General features: G+C 34.9%; 2 long non-coding RNA genes across 2 annotated transcripts in view; both read left to right on the forward strand.

Annotated features, from left to right (window-relative positions):
• Positions 1 to 2,461: 2,461 nt before the first annotated feature.
• On the forward strand, positions 2,462 to 4,420 carry LOC124174999. The gene is made up of 4 exons (XR_006869049.1): positions 2,462 to 2,824; positions 3,354 to 3,513; positions 3,634 to 3,714; positions 3,820 to 4,420. It is a non-coding gene; the product is annotated as an uncharacterized LOC124174999 (long non-coding RNA).
• A 4,343-nt stretch (positions 4,421 to 8,763) lies between these two features.
• LOC124175754 overlaps positions 8,764 to 12,919 on the forward strand; it is a 34,745-nt gene continuing 30,589 nt past the window's right edge. Inside the window, exons 1-2 of the long non-coding RNA XR_006869229.1 lie at positions 8,764 to 8,982; positions 9,394 to 9,515. This is a non-coding gene — a long non-coding RNA (uncharacterized LOC124175754). The remainder of the gene's footprint in view (positions 8,983 to 9,393; positions 9,516 to 12,919) is intronic.

The following is a 12,919-nucleotide window of genomic DNA, read 5'->3' on the forward strand; positions in this document are numbered from 1 at the left end:
ATTGGTATCAACGAAATAAGTACCGGCTACGGGGAAATAGTAACTGCAGCCATGCTGCGAGCAATCAAAAAATGCAGCGGAATAAAATGAGTCGTTTTCAACAGGCTCTTCCACGTACGAGGTCCGGTACAAACATTTTCTTATGCGATGAAGGCATAAAATCAACTACAGTACCTGATCGGGACGCAAAAAACGAACAGGTGCAATCAATTAGACGAGAAATTTCTGACGATCTCTGCTCTGCTAAAAAGATCCCCTGGTATTCTACTGCAAACTTAGCGACTGCTGAAGTCTTTCTTTGCAATAACAAAGAGAAAAAAAATATTAAATATACCGGGGAAATGGAAAAATTACGAAGTCATATTGCATGGTAGGGTACGTGCTAATGCATTAAAAATACAATTTGAGAAGGCATGGGGACGATTAGATATACAGATCGTCCTGGACGAAGAGGATTCACTGGAGTTTTCCAGATAAGGAAAACGACAAAGTGGACGAAGCGATAGTCAAAGAACTCTAATTGGGACGAAACTATTCGTCGTACTTTCACGTGGCTCGTGGCAGAGGGACGAAGATGTAAGATATCGGTGCCGAAAATTTTACCTTGGACACACCGAAGTGGCTGGTGGAAGACCGAATATTGTTACGTTCCCAGCGTCGTTTGTATTTTATATGAAAGAATATCGAGTCCTCAGTATAATTTAATAAACATATTACAATCAATCGAGATCGTCTTTGAATGTGGAACTGTTTCGGGGCGATTATTGTTTGGTTTCAGGCAACAGTGATTTTTGGGAACAATCACAAAAATACATATCATAGATTTTTGTGATGTTTGGGAACAATCACAAAAAAACATATCATAGATTTTTGTTTTCAACAACATACCGAGGACCGAACATTACATTTAACTTTGTATACACGGACATGATTTCAAATGTATTGTCAACAAGGGGGACACGACTTCTCCAAGTACAGAATGCTGCTTTGAGGACACAATTTCCATAATACTGTTTACTTGGTCAATGACGTTTTCAATGCTAGGATCCACTGTTGGACAAAAATATTTTGACAAATGTTCTGCCGGCACGGTGAAGATCACCGACATGGATCGAGCAGTCGTACTTCTGTTTACAGCGATTTTGTTTAACTGTTTTTGGCCACATCCTTCACCTTATCAGCGTAATTGTACGTAAGCACAACACGTTGGGATGCGAAAGTCGTTCGCAAGAAGATCTATGATTGGCAGCGATGCGAGATTGTATACGAAGTATACCGTCTATTGGCTAACCACGTGACCAACTACTTTTTCAAACAATTACGTGACCGGAAGCTGCTCTGGCTCTAAATGGATGTCATCAAGATCCTGTCACACTAATATCGCAATTACGTCTTCGAACACGCCAAGTCGTTCTGGTTGTCAGCCGTATTTTGTGTGATCATTTTGTCGCTAACGCGCATGGAATTAATTTATTCATTCTTTGTTGGCAGAGAAATCGAAAAGAATGTTGGCAACAGTCGAGTTCACGGATGGCATATTACTATACCACAAAGTAACGGATGTAAACATGAAGAAAAAAGGTTTCGCAGTCAGGTATAAACATCGCAAAAAATACGCGGCGGTAAGTAGAAAGTTTAAGGAGATATTTGTTGTTATTTGAGATGAGTTTACACAAGTCTACGAATTAGAAAAAAAAATTTTTTATCCTTCCTGGATTTATTACATTTATTTATTAGAAAAACAAATTTCTTTCGCATCCAGTTTGAATTTGTCTTACACAAAAGCATTCTAACAATACCCGTACTGAATTGAAATTTTGTTTTCGTAATTTTCAGATAGATTGTACAGATTTTATAATTTTTATATTACTGTACACTGAGTGATATTAAACAGAAGAAAATATTGTCTCTCGCAAAAGTTCACTTCTGCAGTCTGGGCAATACTGTTTTGAAATTTATAAAAATCTATAATTTTAATGATTGTAATATATTTAATAAAATCAATATTTTTATCACAAGAATGTAATCAATCATTTATCTGTTAAAAATCCAAATATACATATATCTGCATATTTTTTTTTTTTTCCTAATTACTCATAAACTATAGACAGAAAAAGTTCAGAAATGGAACTTTTTGCTATTTTCATTACGTGCATAACGATTTTCTCGGACTAAACCACGAATATGTTTGTTATTTTTGTACCTTGTATATATTGCAAAATATATTGCTAGCTATAAAAGTATTCAATTTTGTTCATCAGCGAAACAATTTTACCAAGTTTTACTGGCACATCTGCTGTCTTAATATAAGTGCGAGGTCAGCAGAAATATGTAGATCAGAACTGGGATGTATTTTCAATCTTATGGTAAAACCTTTCTCTTTAAATGACAATGTAAAACAGCACGTGAGTTTCATCCTGCCATTATATTTCGAAATGATATGTATAGCGCTTGGGAAGATTAATACCGAAGATTCGTAAGGATCAGATAATCTGAAGTAATTTTATTTTTCAGATGTTGCTTCAACTATCTTCACAGCTGCTAAAGAACAAAGGGAAATTGAAAATTTCAAGAATGAAAATCTAGAGTCTTCCGAAATGCCGGAAGTAGATGACTAACAAATGTAATGAAATTAATGAACCGACCAGAAGCTCACAAAGAGCAAAGCCGAGTGTCCTCAGAAACTTCGGACACACGTATCGCTGCTTACTAATCTGAAACTCTACCTGCAAAATTATAAATATTGAGAAACTTGTCAAATATGATTAAACAAGAGCTCCGTCCTTTGAAATGACATGGAATTCAAAGATATTATCTTCTATTGGTAGGTTTATAGCACTTGAAAAGTTCTATTGAAGTTATTGCGACTCTTTGTATAAGACTTTGTATAAGATTTTAATACAATTCTTTTTACTCGCTTAACAACTCGAGATGTGTTTGTTCAACCTAAAATAACGAGTATACACTTAATCTGACTCGATTGGTCTCGATTCTTTCAAGTCTTGAGTAGGTATTTGATTTTCAAACGCGATAGTTTGTCGTGTTTTTTTTTTTTTTTCACGAATCTTTCAAAATTCTTCAGACTTAATCTCATGTACTCATATTTCCTAGTCTGGATTAAATTCTTTCACCTGAGCTCAAGTCCTGCCCAAAAAGACGCGAACACTTTACATATGTATACATATAAGCTTTATGTTGCCCGCCAACAAGAAAAGTAAAAAGCAACTTCAACTTTCAAATTCTACCTTCAATCTCAGGCAGCAATATTGAGCAAGATTCCTTTGCATCAAACAGCTCGGCTGATGAACCGTAAGTTTTAATCGATATACCTAATCAGAACCTTTGATTTTCAGGCAGGACTCAGTTGCTTGATGACGCTTCAGAAACTTAATGTCCTCAAAGAATTCTCATCGTGATCTGGAGTTATCAAAGTCATTTGACGTGAAAAATATTCCGCCCTCCTGAACTCTACAGCTCGAGATTTCACGGATGTTTCTAAAAGCCAGACTGAAGGTAAGAAGCGTAGCCATGTGATGTCCGATGTAATTTTCTTTTCACGTGCGAAGAATTGATTAGAATATCTTGAAAGTGAAAGTGTGTGTAAAACGATGGCTGTTTAAAATTGGATTTTAGAAGAAAGTCGGATTGATGAGCGAGACGAAGATTACTGTCCGCCAGAAAAAAGCGACATGGCCGACGACAAAACCTCGACAGGTCTACCGCCACAAGAACTTTTCCAACAATTCGTGATGCAGGTTGCCGATGTTTCTACCCCATCGTAAACGAAAAAAAAAAAAAACAAAAAATATTTATTTCCAGATTGCAAAACGTTGGGAAGAAAATGACCTCGCTGTTTGGAGAATGTACACGACGATGAGGCAATTGTGTAAAGAATTTCTAGACCAACCTAAAGTACGAAAGGAGCGGCGGCAAATTGTTGCCATGCTCGGAAAGAAGGGGAAGGAACTTTTTAATTTAGTCAAAAGATTCAACGATGGATCCGTGTTGGTTTATTGGAGTGATATTAGTGCGTGAAACAAAATGCGCGAGAATTTATTTCTGGTGCCTTCCTGGTGGAAGAAACGAAAAACCATTCATTTACGAAACAATAAAATAGTCGGAAAACCGACGGCTCAAAGTTTGAAAATCAAAGGTACCGAAAAATCGAGACAATAGAGCGGAATTCTCAAACGGGTGAAGTAAGTAAACAAGAACAAGTGGGAAGATCTTGAAATGAAGGAATTTGCATCTCGGAGATTCAATAAACCGAAATGCCGAACAAACAGGATTCAGAAAATAAAAATATCAATGTTCCAAAACTGGCGAAGTAAATAAACAAAAACAAGTGGGAAATTTAATCGACGACGTGCTGGAGAAATCTAACGTATGTGCACCGAAGACTTTGACTCGTACCAAGGAAAATCGGTGCTTTTGCAGATAAAGCGTCTACAATGAATAAATAAATAATGTAATATTAATTTATATGGATGTACACAGAAAACGAAAATATATAGTGTATATAAATTTCACAATCAACTGTTGTACCTTTAATATTGGCCTGCATATGGAATGCATAAACTATGATCTCGCCCTGACATATCCTAAGAACTCCGTTGACCAATTACAACCCTTCAATATTCCCCTGAATTGCATTCTTCGTGCAAATCCCGACTTAGAATATAAGTGCCAGAACTTATTCGTCATTGGATGGAACAGAATCAGTTTGGTTATCGGAAAATTTTAAAAAGTTAGAATTTCGAGCAGTGTAGATCAGTCCATATTGAACTAACTGGTATTAAAAAAAATTGCACATATCTCTCAGAGTTGGCTGACTTTTTCCTGAGAAATTTAAAGTTTCCCTGTCGCTTGAAAGGCAACGCTAAATTAACCGTCGATCATCAGGAAAGAAACGGCGAATCTGATGATTATTTACAGTTGATTTCAACGTCACAAATTTCAGATAAAGGGTATCGGTAACAAAATTTCATTGGAACGATATAAACTTTAGTCCATCGACTCAACATGGGTGAGTTTAAGATTAGCGATTTTGATTGGGACCGTTACCGATTTAATAACTCGTCATTTTGTGCGATAAATTTCAAATTAAAAAATTCAAACGAGGGATGAAACATTAGTGGACAAAATGACTGTAATCAATGATATTATTCCCACGGTATGGAAAATTAATCCGAGACGGCTTATTTTACAGAATATGTATTTTCATTCAATTTCAAATAAAAATAAAAATCTTAGGTGGGTTTACTTATAGAAGATTGAAATTCAAGCAAAATGTGTAACGATACGTTCAAATCTTTCTTTACCAAGTATGTCATTCCTTTGAAAAAAAAAAAAAGGCAGAATTGTCTGATATCTGAAAAGTAATTGCTAACTGAGCTCTGTTCTTTAAAAATACGCCGCTTTCTACTTTTTTTTTTTGCTTTTTTTTTTTTTTACCACATTGCTTTGATCTTTTGCAACTTGTTCAACCTTAGCTGCACGCCTCAGCCTTCAACTCGTATAATTCTTTTTGTTTCGACATTGTTTTTAGCAAACTGTAGGCTCGCTAAATTTATCCGTAACTCACTGCCTTCTGACCTTCACCTTTATCCTACCATTTTCAATTTACATATCTATATACAATATAAGAATTAGTGAATAAAAGTTTTCTATTTCGAATACCTGAATTTTCGTCTAATACACCTTCACCTTACTTTCGAATTCACAGTTTCGTAAAGTGGTTTTTCCTTCGATGGAAATATTTTGTTCTGCGCTCGCAAATTTTTTACGCTCATGAATTGAAATCGTGAGAATTTTTTCGTTTCACCGATAAACTGTAAGAGGATGCGTTTCGGATATGTGGAATTTGGCTTATCAGCGCAGAGCATCGATCCGATGGTTAAAACGTATCTGGTGATTAATACTGGCGATATGCACGGCAACGAAAAATTCCTAGTTATTTATTATCCGTCAATTTTATAGTGCGGGTAAGAAATCGCCGTGGGCGTGTGTTTCCAATAATTGATCTGAAAAGTCTCGTTAAAATTTCCAGTCCAAGCCTGATTGAAATGCCAACCATTTGGAACAAAGGTTGTTCTTTTTTTTTCATCTTTTTTTCAGATATTTGTTAGAAACTTGATAAAATTGTAACGGAAGTTTTATATTCTTTATACTCTTTATAAGAGTAAATTTACTTTAATTTTTTTCAAGCATTCTTCAAACACTAATTATGTTTAATTTACTGTAAAATTATGGTAAATTCACTAAATATCAGTGCCTTAAATTCAATAAATCTTGGTTTTATTTTTACAATGTTACGGATTGTAAATTTGATGGATGAAAGAAAGAAAAAAAAAAAAAAAGAAAGAAACATAGATGGCGAACGGGTGTATAATTAACTAAATTGTAGTGTTTGTTTTCACCCCGGGACTTTGTTTGATACATGATACAATGTACGTCCACAAGGACAAGATTGCAGTCTCCGAATTCGTACCCACGATCAAATTTTAAATAAATTTACAAGAGCATTTACTTTGCAAATTTGGTAGATTGTTGGATAGTCGGTAAATTTGCAGCTTTACCTAGAAAATTCCGATATTTTTTTCCGACTCCAACCGAGTTAAGCAATGTGAAATTTTATTGCAAATTTAACGAGAATTTGTAATTTAGTTACGCTCTGATGCCTAGTAAATTTTTATTAAAATCACAAACATTTTTAACACCATAACTTGAATACAGCAATCCTGCGTACTGTTACAAGGAAACAGAAATTCAAATTCCAGAATTCGCCTTAAACGGCGCTTACAACAATTAGACGGAGTTGGTCATTCAATCGGAATGTAAATTCTTGCTACTACAGATTTTTTTTTTATCCGTGGATTCGGATACCATTTTTATTACCATGCCGAGTTTTGACGAATCTTAAAAGCTTGCAGGATTATTGGAAGGATGCCTTATTTCTTGAATAGATTTTATCATCATATGTACTAGGTCAAAAATCGTATATTGATTACACATTTCACTGTATGATTCCTGATCTAACATGTCTGATGATTCGTGCTTTTGTAATTTATAACGTGATTGTTTTTCGCACTCCTAATTTATTACATAAGATAAATCATGTAATAAATTACACGTGAATTTACTTCATAAAGTTCCGTAACTCAACAGTTCACTTTGTAATGAAAATATCGACACAAAAAGCCTTTATTTGAATAAAAAAATACTTTTGGGCCGATTTCCAGATATTTTCAACATGTTTTGGGACACGTTTTTTTTTTTTTTTTCCTCTGTCTTCAAAATTCGCGGGTTTTTTTTTTTTTTATAACGTGAGAATAATTCTACAAAATAAATAGCGGCAGTCGATTGTCGGAAAATTTTACATCCGATGGCGAATACTATTCTCAGGGTGAAATTCGATTATTATTGTTATAAAATCAATGCCTTATTCGATACTAATGATTATGTTGGTGATATTTTGTATAATAACATTGATAAATAATACGCGTATTATCTCTAATCTAAAGCGAAAGCCTCCGCAATTTGTGCCTGTGACATTTCGAGCTTTTATCGTATTTCTGACCGTGAATAAAAAATTTTCCATTTGAATATTTGAATTATTGTTCAAGAATTGAACAAAGTTACAAGTACGAACAAACGGTCGGTACATAATATTTTAAGAAAAGAATCCGATTATTGGTTCGAACAGTCGCACCGAAAAAATTTTAATCTCACTCTAACATACAATATCATAATAAAACTCAATGTCAGTCTGTTCTAGATAACTTCTAATCACAGGTGATTTCAGCACAATTTTCTTTCAGCCAAAAAGACAGTTTGCATCGTAACGATTTACTCACGAGTAAAATCTTCGATTAACTTTGGCCAGAATATCAATTCCTTCATACCTCGATGAGCTGAAGTGGAAATATCTGACAAATGTCGTTTTCTGGTAATCTCAGTTTGTCGACTCATATAAGAACGGATAAAATTTCGGAACTTTCTCAGACAGACAATAACATTTCCCGATAAGGAGGTAGGTAGAAAAACTATGTTTAGTTGAAAATTTCTCGAGGTATAAGCGGTCACTTTCAATGGCCGGAAAAATTTTGTGCAATTTTACGATACAGCGACTCAGCATCAGCTTCCGCGCATGCGTGACATCCCAAGGTTTGTAAATGGAATTTAAATCCGAATCTAAGATTCGTTCTTCCGGGTCGTATCGTCGCGAAATCGCAGATTTTATTGAATCGTACTGTTTAAGCCCATTTCTTGCGTTTGAAATACGAGGATTTGGACACGCGGAAACATATACGACAGAGTGAAAATCGACCAGGACGTCACCTTAGCAGTCAGACTTTCCAACGAGTGTCGTTTAAAATGGGACAGTTGGCAAAACTGACGCAATGCGACTGGAAGATGTGGTTGAACAATTTTACTCGCTGGTTAGTAGGAAAGTTTTCCTGTATTTGTATATTGTAAAAATTGCATCAGCCGTCAAAAATAGCATCAACAAATCAAATCGAGCTTGGTGGAAAATCTCATCGAAACAGGGGGTTCATTTCCGTCCAGTTACTAGAAATTGGAAACGAAAGAGGCAGGAGTGCATGAACTACGAAGCTGTTGGTCAGCTTTCGAATCGGCCAATGAGCGGCAATGTCTCCCCTCCACCATAGACATCGTTTCGATATCGAAAACGAGACACTGCAAGTTCTGTAACCACCGACACTTTAGTTCGATCCGAATTCCGGTAACGTTTCATGTAAATTTGTCTTCTTCGATTGATTTTCGACGATTTTTTTGCAAAGACATTGTCGATCGGAAATCAATTCCAATCGTTTGTAAATTAAAATTTTTAGTATATTCGATCGCGTGAATATATATTTAAACATTCGGAAGTCTCTCGAAAGTGTGATCGAGTTTGTCCAGCCTATGAAAATATTTCAATTCGTAACCAGTGTGTGCGAATATTCACGTAACTTTTTGGTAAGTCGTGCGATATCGTATTGAAAAATATTTCTTTAAACTTTATCGCTACAAACTCTTCATCACTGTTCATTTGTTTTTGTTTAACTTTCCACGACATTTTTGTAATTTCACGCTTCAAGGAGGGCAAAATAATGTCTCGCAATATGTACGTTGACATATTTCTATACACACACTTCCACGATAATAAACTACGCAACATCTTCAATATTATTAACAAAATATGGTTAAACGATATCTCGGTGTCACATTTTGAAGTGAAAGTTTTTATGTTAAAGAGTTTCAAGAAGCGTTTTAAATGTATCAAGTATAATTAAATAATCAATGAATCCTTCAGAGCCATGATTTGATAATGTTTTAAATATACATGATATTATTGTAGTTTCTGAATTCGATTACTTGCCTTTTCAGTATTCCGGAGCATCGTCGCAAAACGGAAATAAATGGAAACAGTGCCACGAAAAGTTGCCATCGCATTGTCCTTTATCCAGGCCGAAACTGCAGTCGTGGGTAAACGATGAAGTCTGAAACAGGTAGGAAACACCTTACTACGATTGAATGTTTCCGGTAATTTCTTGAATTCCTACCAGCGTGGCGGTAAGCTAATTGCAAATATCATACCGATTGAAAAGTAACGACGAGAATTTGTACAAATCCTAATTATGCAATTGAAGTTTCTACGAGTAACTGACAATAACAAATCAATGAAAATGGGATCAGCAATGTTAAATTTACATCTTATCGGAAGAAATGTTGAGTATCGTCGATGAGTTATTACAAACACAGAAGAAATTTGTTTACACCAATTATTCAACTGCCAAGAAATTCAAACGGCTCAAAATCAAACAATTACCCATGAATTCAGTAATTATTACCGGTGCAAAATTTGTAGCATATTGTAGTATACTTTTTTTTAAAAAAAAAATTTTAAACGACCGATCAACTGGTTTAAAAAACGATCGTTATGCTGATTTACGATGTAATCAACGCGAGTACAAGTTTATTTTTGCATTCACGTAGAGTTTATTAGAAATTTGATTGGCTCGTTACGTAGTTTAGAAAGAATTGCTTGTGTCTGCTATTCCTTACCTTGCGATTAATCAAGTTTGAGGCTTAATTGTGTCACTTAGAATGTACATGGGAAAGTGCAGAAGTAACAATGTTTCGAATTCAATGGTGTTTCGAGGACTGTAATTAGGAATCGTTATGTAAGCGCGGCTGTTTTGCAAGTTCACATATAAACGGCAGTTAGAAGTAACGACGTTTGCGATATCAACAAAAAAAAAAAAAAAAGAGGACGTTGCGAAGTCTTGAGATTTTGATTTGATTTTTTGCTATGTTTTTGCTCTGCGGAAAGTCAAGACTTGTATTGTTCGACGATTCTGGGTAGGACACGATTTGTTGTCTTATGCGGGTTAGGATATGCGTTTCGGAAAAACATAGAGATTAAGCAGTTGTAGCTTGTAAACATTTTCTTACAATGCGATGTATACACCTTGGCCAAGGTATCCTACAGAAGGTCGAATCTAAGGTGGATTCGATATATTCGAATCATAACAACGTCGTTTAAGAGACACAAATGAAGGTTGGGAAAATATGTGAAAAAATTTACACCGGTCAACGTGAAGTTTGATTTCTTCTGAACATGAAAAACGGGGGGGGGATTCGTTATATCGGATAAATTTTGCTCTTGTAGAAACCGGAACGATATTTCGAATTTTAAGAACAATCATCTATTTTCTCTAAGCATTTATTATGCGTAGCAATTGAACAAACATCAATTTTGCATTTAGATGAGTTTCATTGAAAAATAATATTGTCTCGTTGTTTTTGCAGCGGAATAATTGAAATCGTGGATTTTTTACAATTTTTAGCCGTCGCTATCCTAGCTGAAAAATCAAACTTTTTTTCAAACTCTACTACTTCGCTCTGTGTCTACGTTCGATCCGAATAATCGACGAGGCGTTGTTGTCGTTGTTGTGGTTTGGGACTTAGTAAATTTTGAACGCACGAATCTCTAAAATTCGGTAAATTATAATAAAGCAAAGGTAATTGATATTTAAAAAACTTAAGTTAGTAGCGTTATTATCGTGATTTTAGTTTTGGTCCTCGCGTTATTTTCCGATATCACGAATGTCTAAAATACAGTAAATTATAGTCAGGCAAAATTAATTCATCTTCAGAAATAAACTTGGCCACTTCAGATTAACATCTAAATTGCAAAAAAAGAAATCATTTTATTTCCCCCAATATTTCGGTAACGTTACTAACTTCAACTTCATCTTAATATTGAATGAAACAAATTCGAATCGAATCGGCCAGTTCTTTGTCGGTTTTTAAATTCCGAAAATTTACCCAGTAAAGTGAGCGTACCAGTCATTGGCCCTTCTATTTATCAAAATTATAAACCGACGGGACAGAAATTGTGAATTTCTCGACGGCTAAAACCAATTTCTAGAGAATCAAAGACTACCAATTTATTTTTTGATAGTTTAAAAACCGAGGATTAAGCAAATACAATGAAAAAATGTCGATAGCTGGTAAACTTACCTTTCGCTCTCCGAATTTGTTTACTCGCCGTCGTCTTTCCAATTAATTCGTACAGCATTCAACGACCGATTTAATATTTTCAACCGCGTGCGAATAGTTTTCGAGATTTTCTTGTTACTTTAGTACGCACGAGTAGAGTTTGAGTTTTTTTTTTCCACAATTAAGGAACAGCAATGTCGCACGATGCGATCTGCTGAACGTTTCACGTCGGTGTATTTATCGCATCACCCGCGTCAGATGAATGTCCAGAATCTCACGCTTGCCAACCTGTAGATATTTCAAATATTAAATCTCTAGCTGAGCTGACAGCCACGCTTCAAGTTCGAAACTTACCACTTTTAGATTTTAGCAAGAGATTGCGTGCGAATGTTGAAGGTGTAAAGAAGAATCAAATTCGGATATACGATGAATGCAAACGTTGAATAACCTCAAAATTCACGAAAATAGACCTGAATGTCAAGTATATATATAAAGTATAATAATAAAAAGGATTTATCGGTGATGGCGGCAAGAAATTGCAACGAAAATCTCCTAAAATCATTATATTCCTGCAGTATTTGTAATATCTATGAAGAAGCAATATGGAACCATCACTGTGTGGGGATAAATTTTTTTACGGATCGAGTCTCTCCTCTTTTCCATAGATTTGTCATTTTTTCACTGTTTCGAAAAAAGTTTCTTTCGCTTACTGAATCATGACAGTCATTCAATCGTGGATTTCTTTTATCAAATAAAAATCATCCGCAAATAGTGTAGACGGTCAACTTTGCTCGGAGTGTGACGTCTCAAAGCTTGAAATAAAAACCTTTACGCTACATTAGGAGTATAGTTAAAAATTTACAATGATAATAAAACTATCTCCGGCGTCATAACGGTAGAGCGCATAGTTGGCATTGCTACAATGTTATTAATAAAGGTATACAAAAATGCTATAAGCCAAGTAACAATTAGAAGTTGTAATTGATATCTATGTGATCAAAAAAAGTTGTACTTGCATTGAGCTGCAACTTAAAAATTTACCACCCACAAATTCATTTCATTAGAATGAAAAGAAAGTTCATCGTAACAAAGTTTCGTACAAAGCGTGATGAATTGTAGTGGATATTTTGACATCTTCTTTAAGGAAGATAAACCAGCTGCCATATGTGTATTAGATCTGGTAAAAGGGAAAATTTGCCTAAAAAATGTCCCATTATGTTATTTATGCAAACGATATCAAAAACGAATGAAACAACATCCATACTGTGTGATGGAAATGGTTTGGCGTAGATTTGAACAAAACAAGTCAAAATCTAAAATATTCTTTCTTCTTCGTTCTTCCAAATTAATTTCATATAAATTCTTGAATTAATTTTACGTTAAAATATTGAATTCAGTTAAGTTGGAA

Source organism: Neodiprion fabricii, chromosome 2 (genome assembly GCF_021155785.1).
Source record: "Neodiprion fabricii isolate iyNeoFabr1 chromosome 2, iyNeoFabr1.1, whole genome shotgun sequence".
NCBI classification, from domain to species: Eukaryota; Metazoa; Arthropoda; class Insecta; order Hymenoptera; family Diprionidae; genus Neodiprion; species Neodiprion fabricii.